A 16,093-nucleotide genomic window follows, 5' to 3' on the forward strand; every position below is an offset into this window, starting at 1 on the left:
CCTGCAAACCTCAGATTTAGCTGAAAAAATCACTTTTTCCACACATTTTTGTGTGGGAAAGTTATGGCATCACCGGGCTGAAACAAATTTCCTACCACCCAGCGTTCCCCCAGGTCACCCGATAAAAATGATGCCTCACTCGTGTGGGAGGCCCAAGTACCCGCCCAAGTACTAAGTTTCAGTTTCATTTTTAATGTAATGACGACAGCGTGCCATGTGCGCAATCGTCATTACTTTAAAAACCAGGGGAGGGCCTCGGGAGGTTGGGGAAGCTCTTCCCCACCTCTGGAGGCCCCCCAAAAAATGGAAATCCCTCTGCTGTTTACAGCAGAGGGATTTCATGCCCCTATCCGTATGACTGAATGGTTCCGTCACGAGCACAGGAGCACCGGTGCTCATGATGGAACCATTCCATCATGAGCACGAAGGGGTTAAACATGGTTCAAAAGAGGCCAGGGCACATATGCATGGCATCTTGATGAACAGTAAATACTCATATAATGGGATGTCAAAGGAATCTCTTTAGTAAAAAAACCTGGAACTATGTCACCATCATGATGAAGTGTCTAGTACTGTACAGTTTTGATCGAGTTCCACTAAACATTATTCCTGCAACTGCGGCTGTTCCTTTACCTATGAAGCACAGCTGGTGGTGTTTTCCACACCGGCATCTGTGCCATAGCAAGGAGACTGATTACTTTGATACAGTTTTTTGGCCCTATGGGCTCAAACTCACACGATCTTTAATGTTGTGGTGTGAATGTGTACCAAATCATGTTCAGTTTTGCATGATTCTGCAGAGCAGAATGATCGTATTCCTTTAACCCTTAACGGGGGGCCTTTTCCCCCACAGCTTAGCCCTTTTTTGGCTATTTGGGGTAGTTTGTGCTTAGGGTTGCATATCTTTTTGTTCCACATAAGGTATAAACACCAAATTTGGGTACTTTCCAGGGGATTCTAAAGGTGCTGGAGGTTTTTGGATTCCGCAGGAGGGGACCGGGAAAATAGGCAAAACATAGCTAGAGTTTAAGTTTTGTTGTGAAAAAATTGGGGAAAAAAGTGCTCCAGATAAAAATGTCTGTTTTTTCCCTAAAAATGGCTTCAACGGACCGTTTGCTGTGCTAAAGTCCCCATCTTCCAGGAACATATAGAGATGAAATAATAAATATTTACATATATAGTACAGTTTTGGCAGTACAGTTTTGGCATTTTTCAAAGAAGTAGCCCATTTCTGCAACTTTCTGTTGTCTCAATCTACTTCCAGTTTGTGGTGGAAACCAGTGTGAAACCAATGGGTGATCCAGAAAGGATGTAGATTTCTGAAAAGTAGACACACTTCCAAATTTAGCAAGAGGTCATATGTGTTGATCCCTCAAGGTTTTCTTAAAGAAAGTAACTGTTCAATTAATCAAATATCGGAAATGAGTAGGAGAAAATGGCCATTTGGGACGTTTTCATCTGTAACTTTTTGTCACAAAAGCAATATACCATTATGTCTGCTAGACTGTTCTGGTTGTGGAGATGCATAGAGTTTGTAGCTTTTTCAATAATACAGGGTACCCGAGTCAACAACTGAGATGCACAGTACAATTGTTTTTTTGTGTGCGCCGAGTACAGACCAAGTCATATGGCGAAATAACGGGTATCATGGAAACCTTTGTATTTCTGAAATATGCACAAGATATGGAGTTTAGGAGTAGTGGTTATTTGTATGTCTCTGAATCTGTGGGTACCCACACTAGCATATGATTTTGAAGGTATTTTTCAAAATGTCTTTTTTTTACACACTGGCTTACATTTGCAAGGCACAAATAAAATCCAATTGGTAATAACACATGCTCTACTATACTATGCTCCCACATGTCTTCTAATAAAAAATGACACCTCACTTGTGTTGGTTGGACCAGTGCCTGCAACAGGAAATGGCCCAAAATGCAAAACGGATACATTACATATGTCCACTCAAAACTGACCCTTTTTTGCAAAGTGGGTAGCTGTGGTTTTTGGGCCCTAGCTCAGCTGGCACCTAGAGAACACTAGCAACCTTGCACATTTTTGAAAACTAGAAACCTAGGGGAATCCAGGGTGGGGTGACTTGTGTGGCTCTCACCAGGTTTTTTTACCCAGAAGCCCTTGAAAATCTTAAACTTTGACTGAAACATGTTTTCCTCACATTTCTGTGTTGAAAATTCCTGGAATCTGGGGGAGCCACAAATTTCCTACCACCCTGATTTGGAACATGCCCAACAATAAGAACGGTGCACTATTTGTGTGGGTGGGCCAAGAGACCATGACATAAAAGGTGTCAAAGCAGGGGTGTGGTCTGGCCACGAGCAGAGATGGCCACTTGATTCTTGAGCTCCGCTAAGAGAAGGGCCCTGGAAGGCGGCAGCAGCACTTGTGCCATGGCGGGGACTCGATAGCCTGTCCACTCACCACACTCGCAGCACCTGACAACCAGTCCCGGCCATCTGGTAGCTATCACCGCACCCGCGGCCGAGCTAGCCTGCCCTGCTCCCTCCAGCGTGGGGCCGCTGGGGCTAGAGGCAGGAGAGAAGCCTCAGCCAACAGAACTGCAGTTTTGCCAGCTCAAGTCACCCTCCTTGATGACATCGCGCATGCTGCACCTAGAGTCTGTCCCACTGCTGGAGGGGTCAGATCCCCGCAGCCGGTGCCCCTTCCTCACCGGCAGCCCCAGCACGCATCAGAGGAGGCTTATCAGGCCCAGAGTTGATCGCACCACTACAGCTCGCAGAGCTACTACGCCCATGACCTACACCGCTGTGGACGGTGCTGGTGGCGTTTGTGACATGGCGGGGGCCAGGTAATCTACCCCCGCCCCACTGACTGCACTTGACGACCGGCCCGACCACTGTTACCGCCCCTGTGGCTGGGCTGGCCCACCCTGCTACAGCTCCCATCAGCGCAGGCCGACTGGCCTAGAGACATGTAAGGCGCCTCAAACCACAGCACTGCGGCTCTTCCACCACGAGCCGCCCCCACCGGAAAACCACCATGGCCCCCTGAAGTGGTTGGCTCTCTGTGACAGGCAGCCCCTACATGCATCACTGAAGTCCTACCGGTCCTAGAGGCAGCCGTGCAGCTCCTGACCGCAAGGCTACAACAACCCTGATCTGCACTGCCTACATGGGGTGCTCATGCATCGACATCCTCCGGCACCCGCCGCAGCCTCTGCTACCCTGACTGCGTGCGTGGCCTTCCCCCTGACCCCTGCTGCTCCTGGGTGCTGCTACTACCCCCTCCAGCCTGATTGCAAGGAGGGCAGTGCATCAAGTCTGGGGGCATCTAGGACACTCATACTTTCAACACCTCCACACAGCTTAATATACTGCCAGAGAGGAGAATGTTTCTACGCTGGCCCCCAGGACTTCGCTCACGGATGATAGACAGTGTGCAGACCCATTCCCGCCCAGGGTGCTGATGGTGTGACAACGTGGGTCCAGACTGCTCTATCCAGAGCTCCTGCATGGCCTTCAGCCTCCACTACCTCAGCCATGCCACCGTTATGCATTGTGGGGGGGGCACGGACCTAGCCCTCTTGCCTGCTCCTGGGCCCACCGATTCACGAAAGAGCTCGGACGACATGTCATAGCCTTGTCTGGTTTGGACTGGGGCTGCCCGGCTGCAATCCACTCAACCACACCACCGCCCTTGGAGCCGCAGTGCCCTCTCCGGACCTCCCTGTGTGGTAATTACTGCGTCCCGGTTGCCCAAAATCCACATGTACTCAAGCCGCCTCAATTAGCATGCCATATTGCAGCACTATTCCCTCATTCCACCCGTAAGACTACCGCTGGTTAGACTTTGTGGTCCAACTCGTGTTGCCGGCCTGAGAGGGTGACACTGAACAGCTGCCACCTCCCTGACCCTCATCCTCATGCTTCAGCTAGACCCGACACATGGGCCTACTGGATGGCCCGCAGCGGCTACGGATGGATGTCTCCTGGCAAGACCATGGACAAATCTGCGCAGCAACTTCTCTTCACCAAAGCTATTAACCAGCCCCGCACCATGGCCAACTAGAAGGGGGCAACACCTCCTGGGACTGGCCTACCCCAGCCCCCCAGCGCCCCCCCCCTCCCCCACCAGCTTGCACCGCTCAGGATACCACCATGGAGCGTATCCGGCAGGAAATCGCAGTGGTGTGAAGCGAACATATCCGCTTTGGCAGCAGAAACCAAATAGATCCGACCCGCAAGGATGGGCTCGACCAGCGAGTTACGGAAATGTAAGGATGCCCAAATATCCTGCCGGTGAGGGACCAGAAACTCCTATTCCTATGTTTCAAGCTTATTGACCTGGAAGTTCGCAGCTGGTGGGATAATGTCTGTTTTTTCGGCTTCTTAGAAACAGCGGAGGGCCCTGACACTAAATCCTTCCTTAGGGACACCCTACCCAAGCTCATAGGCCTCATCTTTGATCCTCTGCTGGAAATGAAATGGGCCATCGAATCAGCTCCTCCTCGCCTGCTTCCTGAGACATGAGCAAGCCCAACAATTACTATCTGCGGCCACTCACACAGTGCATTTACACACGATGACCATGAAAAACCAATGACCGCCGTAAGGCTTTTCTCTCCCTCCGGCCCCAAATTCGTCAACTGGACATTAAATACAGACTCTTCGAACCTGCTTGATTTCAGATCACCAAGGATGGCACCTTGAAAGAATTCTTTGACTCAGAAGGCCTGCGCCTTTTCCTGGATAGGCTCTCCAAGTAGGACATGGATACCTTCCCAGCCAAGATAGCCCACCACTTGGGTTCCGTCATTGGGCAGGAACGCTGATATGGTGGCACGATCATATGGCAACAGAGTACAGGCTCTTCAAACAGTGGCAGTCTTCACCCAAGAACAGGATAGAGACAAATCACGATCTCCCCTGAAACCTGCCTCCACAGCGGAATGACTGCCCTGGGGCATGTGATGCCGTCTCGCACCTGGCGTAGCTGGAACTGCAGCAGCGGGATCGATGGGATCAACGCATGCCAGACGGCTGAGTATTGCTTTGATTTTCTTGAACATTTAAAAAATGTGAATGTTTCAATCACTATTTTGACTGTTATTCCTGTTTTATATGCCATGTGGTTTGCAGGTTACTCTCACTGTCTTGACCCTCCTGCAGGTGCACTGCTAACCTCCTCTGTATGCTACACCCGTGGGCCAGCAACGAGGGGTGACTCCAAGACAAGACATCCTCCCCCCTGTCTCTCAGACACCCCCGCAGGCACAGCCTGTCTCATATTGACAGCACTCTGTGCCACCCTGACACCTTGTTGTTGCCTGCTGCTGGCTGGGCCCCTTAACCTGTCTCTGGGCTCCTGTGGATGCCATCGTGGGACCAGGGAGCCACTTGCCCTTCCCTGCCCCTTAGCTGTATGTCCTAAACCCTAGAGGATGCCCAGGAACGCCCTCTCTCCTGCTCCCCCCTATGGACTCCGTGGACACCTTACCCCCCAACCATCCATACTCTCCCCCTGTTGGCTCACTACCTATGATGCCCTACCTCACCGAAGGGGCCCTCTTGCCACACTGTCTCCGCAAGGCCTATACCCGCAGTACACAGATCAGGGTTCCCTGTGCACCTCCCAACAGCAGCTTCTACCGACTCCCTCCCTTCATACTCCCCTACCCCGTATTGGGCGTCAGCGGCCACCCTTCCACTCCGACAGGTACCCTCCCCTGTGTGTCCAGTATACTCCTTTCCTTTCTCCCTCCTTTCACCCTCTCCAGACACTGCCCTTCAGTGTGATGTTCCACCCTCTCCGACCCCACCCCTTCCTCCTCCGCCATCCACTGCTCCCACTTGCTCTCACCCTCACTCCATCCTTCTACCTGGGTCTGCTCCCCTCCCTGCTCTTACCTTTTCACCTTAGCCCCGTCACTGTCTGCGCCGCCTCATTGCATACCTTACTCTTCACAACCCTGAATGTGCCCTAGCATCGCCCCTCCTCTTTGACATTCTTGGACATCGAATCCCCCCACGCCCCCAGTGTGGCTACGAGACCTCAGATTGCCCACTCATGCCCCTACTATGTGCGCCTCTCATCCACTTTGTGTCCTCTTTGGGAATGTCAACGGCCTCACGCACTAGATCAAACAGAAAAGGGTACTCTCTTATCCTCAGACGAAAAGGGCAGATGTGGCTCTGTTACAAGAGACCCACCTGGATGCTCTGGAATCCGATAAGCTGCGCCAAGACCACGTGGGCAAGGAGATACATAGTAGCGTACCGGAAGCACCGCCCACTGATGTAGGGACACCTCGCAAGTGTGGAGTCGTAGTCCTTATCCAAATATCGCTGTCCATCACCATTACGAAAACATAGTCCGATTCAGGTGGCAGGTAAGCGTTTGCCAAACTGCATCTAGGGGACCGTTCCCTTTGTGTGGGATCAATATATGCAAAGACTGGGCTGAAATGCCCCTTCCTCCTCCACTTGAATTGTCTGCTGGTAGAGATCGGGGCTTCGCAATATGTAATCGGTGGACACTGTAATCTCGCCCGGTTCGCGGTCCTGGGCAGAACAGGTCTCCTAGACAAAGGCAATGACGCGGACAGAGCCCTGCTGGGTGATGTGGTCTCGGACCATTTACTAGTGGATCATTGGTGCCTCAGCCACCATTGGATACGGAGTATACTTTTGTTTCCTCGTTCCAAGGCACGCCTTCCAGGTTGGATTACTTCCTCATCTCCCAGAAAACCGTGGCAGAGAGTCTCGGATCATGGTAGCGGCCCTGTCTGACCACTCCCCGGTTTTTCTTTCCCTCGACATGGGCCTAGCCTCCCTGGGCCACAAACCATGGCACATGACTTTACAATGATACCACATCCCTCAGGGCAAATCCCAACCTAAAGCTCAGGTCTCCGCACATATGTCAGACAACAGAAACTCAGTGGACTCTCGCAGAATATTATGGTCTGCCGCAAAGGTGACTATCAGGGGCCAACGTATGAGATATGCTGTCGTATGCAATAAGCAGCCGATCATCCGACAGACATAGCTGGAGAGTGAAATAGCCTCCCTTACCCTCCTCTACTCCACTCATCCCTTTTTGCCCAATCGCCGATAGCTGGAACAGGCTCATATTGCCCTTAACTGTGTTTTCACCTCCAAGGCCGAGTATGCGCTGCAAAGCCTAAAGGGTTGACATTATCAACAGGGGGAAAGGCGGGCTGCCTGCTGGTATCTCAATTGAGGCAACATAAGGCTGCCATGGCCATTCCTGCCATACTCTCGGCGAGCGGGGAGGTTCTCACCCACCCCCAGCACATCGTAAATGAGTTTGCCTCGTTTTACAAGAAGCTGTACGCACCAGGGGAACCTGCTGGTGCGGACTGCGTGGCCATCTTTTTGAGGGGAGTGGACTTCCCCAGACTGTCGGACAATGGTAGGGAGCTTCTAGCAGGGGAGGTCAGTAATGAGGATATATCACTTGCCAACTCCAAACTGCGTAACCACAAGGCCCCGGGTGAGGACGGCATCCCAGCGGAATTCTACAGATGGTCTGGCGAGGAGGTGGCCGAAACCCTCCCCTCTGCCTTTTGGGAGCGGAGCAGACAGCCTCCTTGGGATCCTTCTCCAACAGGGCGATGATCATGGTTCTACCCAAACCTGGGAGAGACTCTCTACTGTGTGGCAGCTACAGGCCCATCTCTCTGCTAAACTGCGACATTAAAATCCTGGCCAGCATCATGCAACACGCCTGGGCAAAGTCATTCCATCCCTGATTCACCACACACAGGTTGGCTTTGTGCCAGGCTGCTCCTCTAGGAATCATCTCCACATCCTGGCCCACACCCTTTGGATGGCCAAGGGCCTCCCAGTTGACGCGATGGCCATCTCCCTGGATGCCAAAAAAGCATTTGACCACATCGAATGGGATTACCCCTTTGCCACCATTGAACAATTTAGCCTGGGAGACCAATTCATTGCCAAGGTGCGCCTGCTGTATGATTGCCCAACAGCCTAACTTATTTGCGGGGGGTTCCTTTCAGAACCTTTCCTGTTCCGGAGAAGCACCCGCCGGGGATGCCCAGTCTCCCCCCTCTTGTTCCTCCTGGCCACGGAACCCCTGGCTTCTGCTATTCATCATTCACCCCGTGTTGTGGGTGTCCCCCTCATGCATGGCTTGTCCAAAATCTCTCTCTATGTGGACGATGTCCTGCTTACCCTCACAGACATCTAACGCGCCCTGCCGGCCCTGCTAGAAATCATTGATGGTTTCATGGCCCTGTCCGGCTACAAGGTAAATCGAGACAAAAGTGAAGCCCTCCCGCTCTCGACTGGTACCACGAAGGCAGCCAACCCCTGCTTCCCTTTTCATTGGCAGCTCTTGCATCTCAAATACTTAGGAATCCTGTTCAACAGTAGTCCAGAGGGTATTATCTCAGACTACTTGGACCCCTTGGTGACCCAGATGAAACAGAACTTCGAGAAGTGGTCCCATCTGGGGTTCTCCAAGTGGGGCAGGGTGTAGGTGGTGAGGATGGTCACACTGAGCTCTTACTTACACACTAGGTATGCTTCCCATATCTGTGCCTTTGCCCACTCTGCGCCTCATTGACTCCGAGATCCGTCCTTCGTGTGGGGATCCTTAAGACCCTGGCTGGCTGCGTCCAAACTCATTGAACGCTGCTCCTCCAGAGGCTTGGGCCTCCCCTCTGTAGAACATTATGCCTTGGCTCGCCACCTCTCGCAAATGGCGTACTTGCTCCCAGGTATTCCAGACCCACGGCAATGAGTCGACACGCAACGATCGCTACTCCCTGGAGGCAAGGGACTCTACCTTCTCTATGGAGACCGTGCCCTCCAGCTACACCTCTCACACCCTGTGCTACTCGCCACGCACAAGGCGTGGTTTTGCACTCACATCTATTTAGGATAGACCCATGACTACATGACAATGCACTTTTGTGGGGCATGACCTGCGCATTGATGGTCAGACCCTATGCTGGACCCATTGGAGAGAAGCGGGCATACGCAAGTTGGACCAAATCTTGCTTGCTGGTGACTGGAAACCTTTTGTCCAACTGAAGGAGGAGTTTGGCCTTCCCCCACGGCAAGCATAGATTAACATGTACCTGCAGCACTGCCTGAGGAGCCTCTTGGGCCCTCGCCCCTGGTCCTTAAAATCCTCACCACTAGAGACCTATCTAACCACATAGGGACGCCACAGCGGGGGTGATGTCAGGACTGTACAGTACACTCTTGAGCCACCTTTTTTCCCAACCAGGCTCTTTGCAAAGACACGCTCCAACGTACCCTAACCAAAGGCCAACATCCCCTGGAACCACGTAACTGACTCTCGCTGCCTTCCAGGGTGGTCAGACAACCCTATCCCTCCTATCACATTTGTGCCCCGGAGTTCTCCCCTCCATCCTCCTTGCTTCGCACCAGCTTCTTATCCCTTCCTCGGTTCCCCCCTCTACCCTCACTCATGGTTTCCCTATCCATTCTTTACTTCTTCTGTCCCTTCCCTCTCCACCTGCACTCCATTTGCCTTCCCACTTCCCGCTTCTCACGCACCCTCTTCATCCCCACCACGTCCCCTCCTTCCCTTACCCCCCTCCTCTCTGACCCTTTTGTCCCCCCAACCCATCCCTTTCCCTTCCTTCCCCCAGACACGCTGGCTCACAGGCCAGCGTGCACCCCCTCCACATGGGAAACCAACACTATAACCCCTCCATCTGCTATGTCCTTTAACAGAGATCACCCACCCTCTAGGCAGTGGGCGTGGGAATTACCTGATCTTATAACAAGGAGTTCCCCTCTCCCTTGTTGTGGACAACGCCTCCCTCAAACCCTTCTGTCTGTCATACCCAGCCACGGGAGACACAACCACCTTCCCCCCTCCGCCTCCTCCTCCTCCTCCTCCTCCTCACAGGGATTGCCTACCTGTACCCCTCCTTCTCCTCCTCCAATCGTGGGCCCCTGGCCCAACAGCCACTCAATACCTGCCTCCTGGAGAACCGACCGACATTGGGGTAGTGGGTTCTCTTGGATACTATTTCCATCTGCACGTTGATTCCCCCTATCTCATTTTTCTCTTTCTTTTCTCTTCTTTCCCCCCCTCCTTGGTGAACTATAGTGCACTTTTTGTACTTATATACTATGATCTAAAACTGTGTTCAAGTTTTATGGCTGTCTCAATCAATAAAAAATGACAACACAAAATAAAACGGCATTAAAGTGACACGTTGATAGATAAGCAATATGCGTAGCTGGGGTATTTGAGGCCATGTTTTCTTACCCACCATTCCCTGCAAACTTCAAACTTTGCCTCAAATCACGCATTATCCTTATATTTCTGAGATGGAAACTTCCGAAATCCGCAGGAATCCTCAAAATTGCTGCCATCAAGCATTACCTCACTTGTATACATGAAAATGCTGTGCCACTTGTGTGGCTCGACTGAATTCCCACGAAAGGAACAGATCAAACCAAGTTCGATGGGAGCCCTTGCGAGGGACCTCCCACTGACCTTTGTTGGATACATTCCAAAATGTATGCATCTGGTAGTTTTCCCCAGGTGGTGGCCTTCCCAAACCCAAAAAGTGTAGCGATTCACCATGGCAAGTGAGAAGATATTGGGATTTAGTCCTATCTCTTGCCTGTGGGATGGGATGTTATAGTTGCCAGGAGAGCAGAAAGTCTGTTACAGCTTTAGGGTGGGGCCAGATGTCAAGATGGGCAAGACCCACCCCATTATTTTATAAAAAAAAATAAAAAATAGTCCTATCATTTACTGGGCTTTTTCCTCTGGAGCAAACTCCTTCTCTGCACTCCTTGGAGGCCAAAATACTGGTTGCGGTCAGTGCCACATTGTGATGCCTGTGCCCCTTTCTTCTACCCCAAATGTAAAATTCCTGGTGTGTAGTGGGCTTTCTACACCCCGGAGGCAGATTTCTCCTTGCCAGGGTAAGCCACCAACTCTTTTTGGCACCATTTTGAAATACCTGGTGTTTACTGTGCTTTCTGCACCCCCCCCCCCCTCCCCCAGGGAAAGCAGATTTAGGGTGAATACCCCTATCCACCCTGGGGGACAGGAAGCCTATTGGGCCCTGGAGTAGGGAGAGCACTGGTCCAATTCCAGGGGTCACTCCCAACAAAATAATACTACATAAATGCAGTCTCTCTTGTCTAGTGGGCTTTCTGCCCCCCGGGGGAAGCAAACTAGGGGCAATTGACTCATCCTCCTTGGGGGGGCAGAATGACTGTTGAACCCTTTTTTTGGGGTGCAGCCCCCATTATTATGTTTTTTCCCTGGTGTCTAGTGGACTCTCTGTCCCCAGAGGAGCAGATTGAGGGTAATCACCTCCCATCCACCACCTGGAGGGGTGCGTAAAGACTGCCTGTGCCTGTCCTGGGGTGAGGTATGACTATGCCCATGATGGGCAGCTTCCACCCATATGTTTATTTGTAAAAAATATACCCTGGTATTTAGTGGGCCGTCTGCCCACCTTAGGGGAGCAAATAGGGGTAATCGCCCCATCTGCTCTATGGTGGGGGGTGCAGAAAGACTGTTCTATGTATATGGTGGGTGGGGGCATGGCCATGCACTGGAGGGCAGCCTCCACCTCTGAATGTCCTGGATACCAAGATGGCTGCCGAAGCTATTACCAGCTCCGACAGGCTGTGAGTACTAGGACTCCCGTGGTCCTAAGTACCGCTACCGGGGCCAAATAACACCCCACAGTGGGCCCCCCGCCCCACTCTGGGAGCGATTACAGCTCAGGAGATGCCCAGCAGTATACCACAGTGAGGGCCTGAGTAAGGCACAGCCTGTGCACCAGACGTGACCGATGTGAGAGATGCTGTCGAGTGACCACACCTGCAACACAGAGATGAAGCGATTATACACCTAGATGGCTCTAGTGTGGCAAACATCACAACCGAGAGCAGTATACTAGCTGGGATAGCCGGTGCACTGGGCCGGAAGCGGGCATTGGCCACACAATGGCAACGATATGCAGAGCAGCCAGACGGCCCTGGGGTGTGTGGAGGAGGTGGCAGGCAGGGACCCATTGTGTATCAGCCCTTCTGATTTGAGCTTGGGGAGGAGGGGTTATGTCCGCGGACTCCCATTAATGGATGGCTCATCAAGCTCCTCCTTGTGGGCAACAAGACCTGCAGAGAGACATACACAGGGGGCAGATCACGGTGACTGCAAGCTGTGACCAGGCCGCGGGCATACTCACAAGCACATCACAACAGGGTGGGGCCCGCCGAGTATAGTGCTGATAGATATCCAAGGTAGCAGCAGAAGCCATGAATGCCTAAGCACTCAATTATGCTCTGTGTAAAATAGTCTTTAAAGTGACCAGCAAACAGGAGAGCTGTGTGCGTGTTACCATGTAATTCAAGACACTATTTTCACAGATACGGTACGACCTAGGAGGACGCTTCTTGCACCTGAAGGCACAGTGAAAGAAACCCTACACAGACTGTCCACGGGGGCGCCAGAGTACTCGAGAGCAGGAGGCAGCTTGAGACATATGAAAAAATGGGGGCCCCATTCTCCACTTGTCAAGGAGAACCACTTGTAGGAATTATGTACCCACAACGAGTGCCAGAGACTGTGACTGCCAGTACAATACAGGAGGTAAGCGTAGAGGCATGACATCCCTGGGGTACGCAGAGGAAGTGGTGCACAGTGACCTAGTGAGAATTGGCCTGGTTGATTATGCATGAGGTGGAGTAGTTATTTCCATGACCTCCTCTGAACACAAAGTGCCTCAGCAGACTCCCCTCACTTTGAGAGCAATTACAGAATGGGAAACATGTAAAATAATTATACTGTGCCGCTCAGAGAGGCCCAGAGTGAGTGAAGTGTGACCTGATGTGGCCGACGTGAGAGACGCGGATGGCTGGTCGTGCTAAATTGTCTGCTTTAACGGCATAAATATTAAAACTGTTGAGAGCAGAAAATATGCTAGGAGCAGTGGCGAGTGGTGCTCGAGGCTAGAATCAGCCAAATAATATTGGGTGTCCCCTATAGCGAAGAACCAACTTATGCATGCTGCCTACTATTGCTGGCCCATGCGGTGACTCCTAAATATAACGAAGCTGGTGTGGCTACCAATGTTCCCTCTAATTGTTTTCCTCTGTGTGCGTTAGTGTAGGGTCTCTGTGCGCTGCAGCCATGGCTAAGTGCGCCATGAACCAGACCGCGCGTGTGTGCAGCGCCAAATATCACTCCAAACTTTTGCTTAAAAAACTGAAAAGATGTTGCGTTTCCACACATACAGTGCCACGTTAAGGGTCTTAAGGCAGATTTGCAATTTGGATACACACGCCATGACATGAATTGGTTACACCGGCAAGTACACTTCAGGTTTACAAAAGCTCAAGACTCCAACGGTGGTACCATCATAAGATTTTACTAAAGTTTCTTAACTGGAGCACTGTTCATTGGGTGGGTAAATGTTGAGAGCCTATACAAGATTACATGTACACAATAAGTTGTGGAATGGAATCTTTTTGCTGTAGTCTGCAGAGTTTTTCTTCATTTGGCAATTTCAACTATTGCCAAATACTGCAGGATACAGTGCTTAATTTGTATAACAAGTGCCGGGGCTCAAAGCTTAGCTCAGAAGATGTGCGTTGTTTTCTGTCTGTGGCCCTGGATGAAAGTTTGTCGAGGAAAAATATGTAATGGTCCCCAGGTTGAAGTAATGATGAAATCTGCAAAGGTTCAGTGGACTCTGGTGCTCCAAGGTTGCCTCTTAAAAGGTCTGGAAGGAGAGCTATCCCACCTGCGTACGTAGGGGAGTATTTAAGATAGATATACTCTTTACATATTAAGAAACATGCAACACGAAACCTTTTTCGCATTTATCTTTGCCCATGTGTGTATATATATATATTTGTATTATAAGTTTTGTTGTGGTTAAAGTTATTAAGGAAGGTGGTTGTGTGGCATTTTAGATGCTTATGTTTGTTTAAATCTGCTGAGTGAAGGTAGCCATGGTTATGGAATGAGGTTATGCCTAGGGGGTTGTGACTCAACCAAGGGATACTGAACATATTACAACAAGTCTAAACCCATCATGTTCCACGTGCATGTCTGATCAAGAAGAATACCGCCCGAAGATATTATCCATCTGATTAATGTCTTTTTACTATGTGGATCCTACGCTCTGATCTCTTCCCCATACTATTCAATGTTTATAGGGTTCCTCTTGCACCCCGTCACAGTTCATAGCTCTTAATAGGTCAAGTAACTTTATACGTCTGCAGTAATGCCCTGATACACAGAAAGTAGGTATTGTATAACCATGAACCATCTGTCTTAATACCAGTAAGACCTAAACCTTATTTTCAGTCATGAAGCAAAGCAGTGTGAATGTTGTCCAGTTGAATTCAATGATACACCTCCGCCTTCTCAAACACTTAAACCGCTGGAAGTTTTAGGTGATGCATCCTTGTTAATTGACAAGAATATCACCACCCTTTTTCAAAAGTAGTCTCCTCGGTGAGGACATCTCATATACTCTTGTTAGTGTACACAGTATTTTTTCTAGCTTACTCTAGTGCTCCGCTGTCTGTTTACATGTCATGAAACTCAGTCTGAATAAGCCGCAAACTATTCAAATCGAGCTCTGAAAGGAGTGCGATGTCTTAAAAAAATCTGACCATCTCTCAGTGCCCCATAGGTCTTTTGAACGGTTTCCTCATTGTCAGATTTTTTCCACTATCCAAAACAGAGGAGGGAACTTTCTTCCATTGCTGATTCGAAGTTGGCTCCTGTCCCATTTGGTGATAGTATCTTGACTCCAGACGGAGTCGCATTATGCAGCACTTCGCCTGAAAAATATCTATGGGTCTAGACTCATTACTGCGGTTATTTTGCAGGTAATGATCATTTATTTTTTATAGGGCAATTTTTTTATTTGATTTATCTGTTATTGCTTTCCCTTATTTTTCTGTGTGCTCTTAGAAGATTGTTTCTCTGGCAGATGTGTGCTATACAAATCAAATAAATTCAACGATAAAACTTATTAAAATTGCTGCAGAATTCCTTCAGTGTTTTTCAGCACTTTTCTGATGTCTGGCAAACTCAGTCCTAGATGCCTCATTTCCCAGTATTCTAAAGTAGTGGGTTCCAAGCTCCACCCCAGAACTACATCATTAGGAGCTTCATGATCAAAGCAAAAACACACGCCTGCTGTGCACCCACATGCTACCCCTCCTCTGGAATGAGATGCTTTGCGGTCTATGTGAGCCTCTTCCTTCACAAGGATCCACTAGGGCAGTTCTCATTTGCCGTAAGTTATGAATATAGAGCGCCTGTGTGCACTGCAATTAAGATGAATACTAATTCAAAGGGTCACAATCAGCCCCGCAGCTGTGCACTGTAAGAAAAGGAATGCAGAGTGTGAAACACGACGTGTGCTTTAGCACATGTCGTGTTTCACACTCTATCTTTCCTTAACAGTGCACAACTGCGGGGCTGCTTGTGGTCTTTTGAGTTAATATTCATGTTAATTGCAGTGCACACGGGCTGCCATTAACATGAATACTAATTTGGATGTGCAATTGTAAGTAGACAATGATGGGATTCATAGCAGATTATTTCATAAGGAAACTGCCACAAACAACATTTTAAGAGCAGATAGTGCCCATCCAACAGCATTGATTAAGGGCATCCCTTATGGAGAAATGATAAGAATCCACAGAAATTGCAGCAAAGATGAGATCATAATAAAGTTTAAGTAAACATTTGGATCTCCTAAAGGGTGTTTGTGGACTAACCAACACATTACTAATAGACCTTTGGCAACGTATAGGAAAGGTCCTTTGATTGGCAGCAAAATCATCAGAAACTATCTGGAACCTATGATAAATTCAGGTTCTAACTGGTTACCTTCTCAGCCTGAGGGCTTTTACACATGTGGTTCATGCAGCATCTGTGGGCTTTGGCTCAATAGATTGAAAGAATACAAGTACAACACAGGTAAAACCTATTACATAAATTAATCAGCTGTAACAGTTGCTCAGTGATATATGCATTATATGTAACTGTGGAAAAGTGTATATTGGAAACAGGAAGAGGGCATTCAAAATAAGGA

Source organism: Triturus cristatus, chromosome 7 (genome assembly GCF_964204655.1).
Source record: "Triturus cristatus chromosome 7, aTriCri1.1, whole genome shotgun sequence".
Taxonomy (NCBI): domain Eukaryota; kingdom Metazoa; phylum Chordata; class Amphibia; order Caudata; family Salamandridae; genus Triturus; species Triturus cristatus.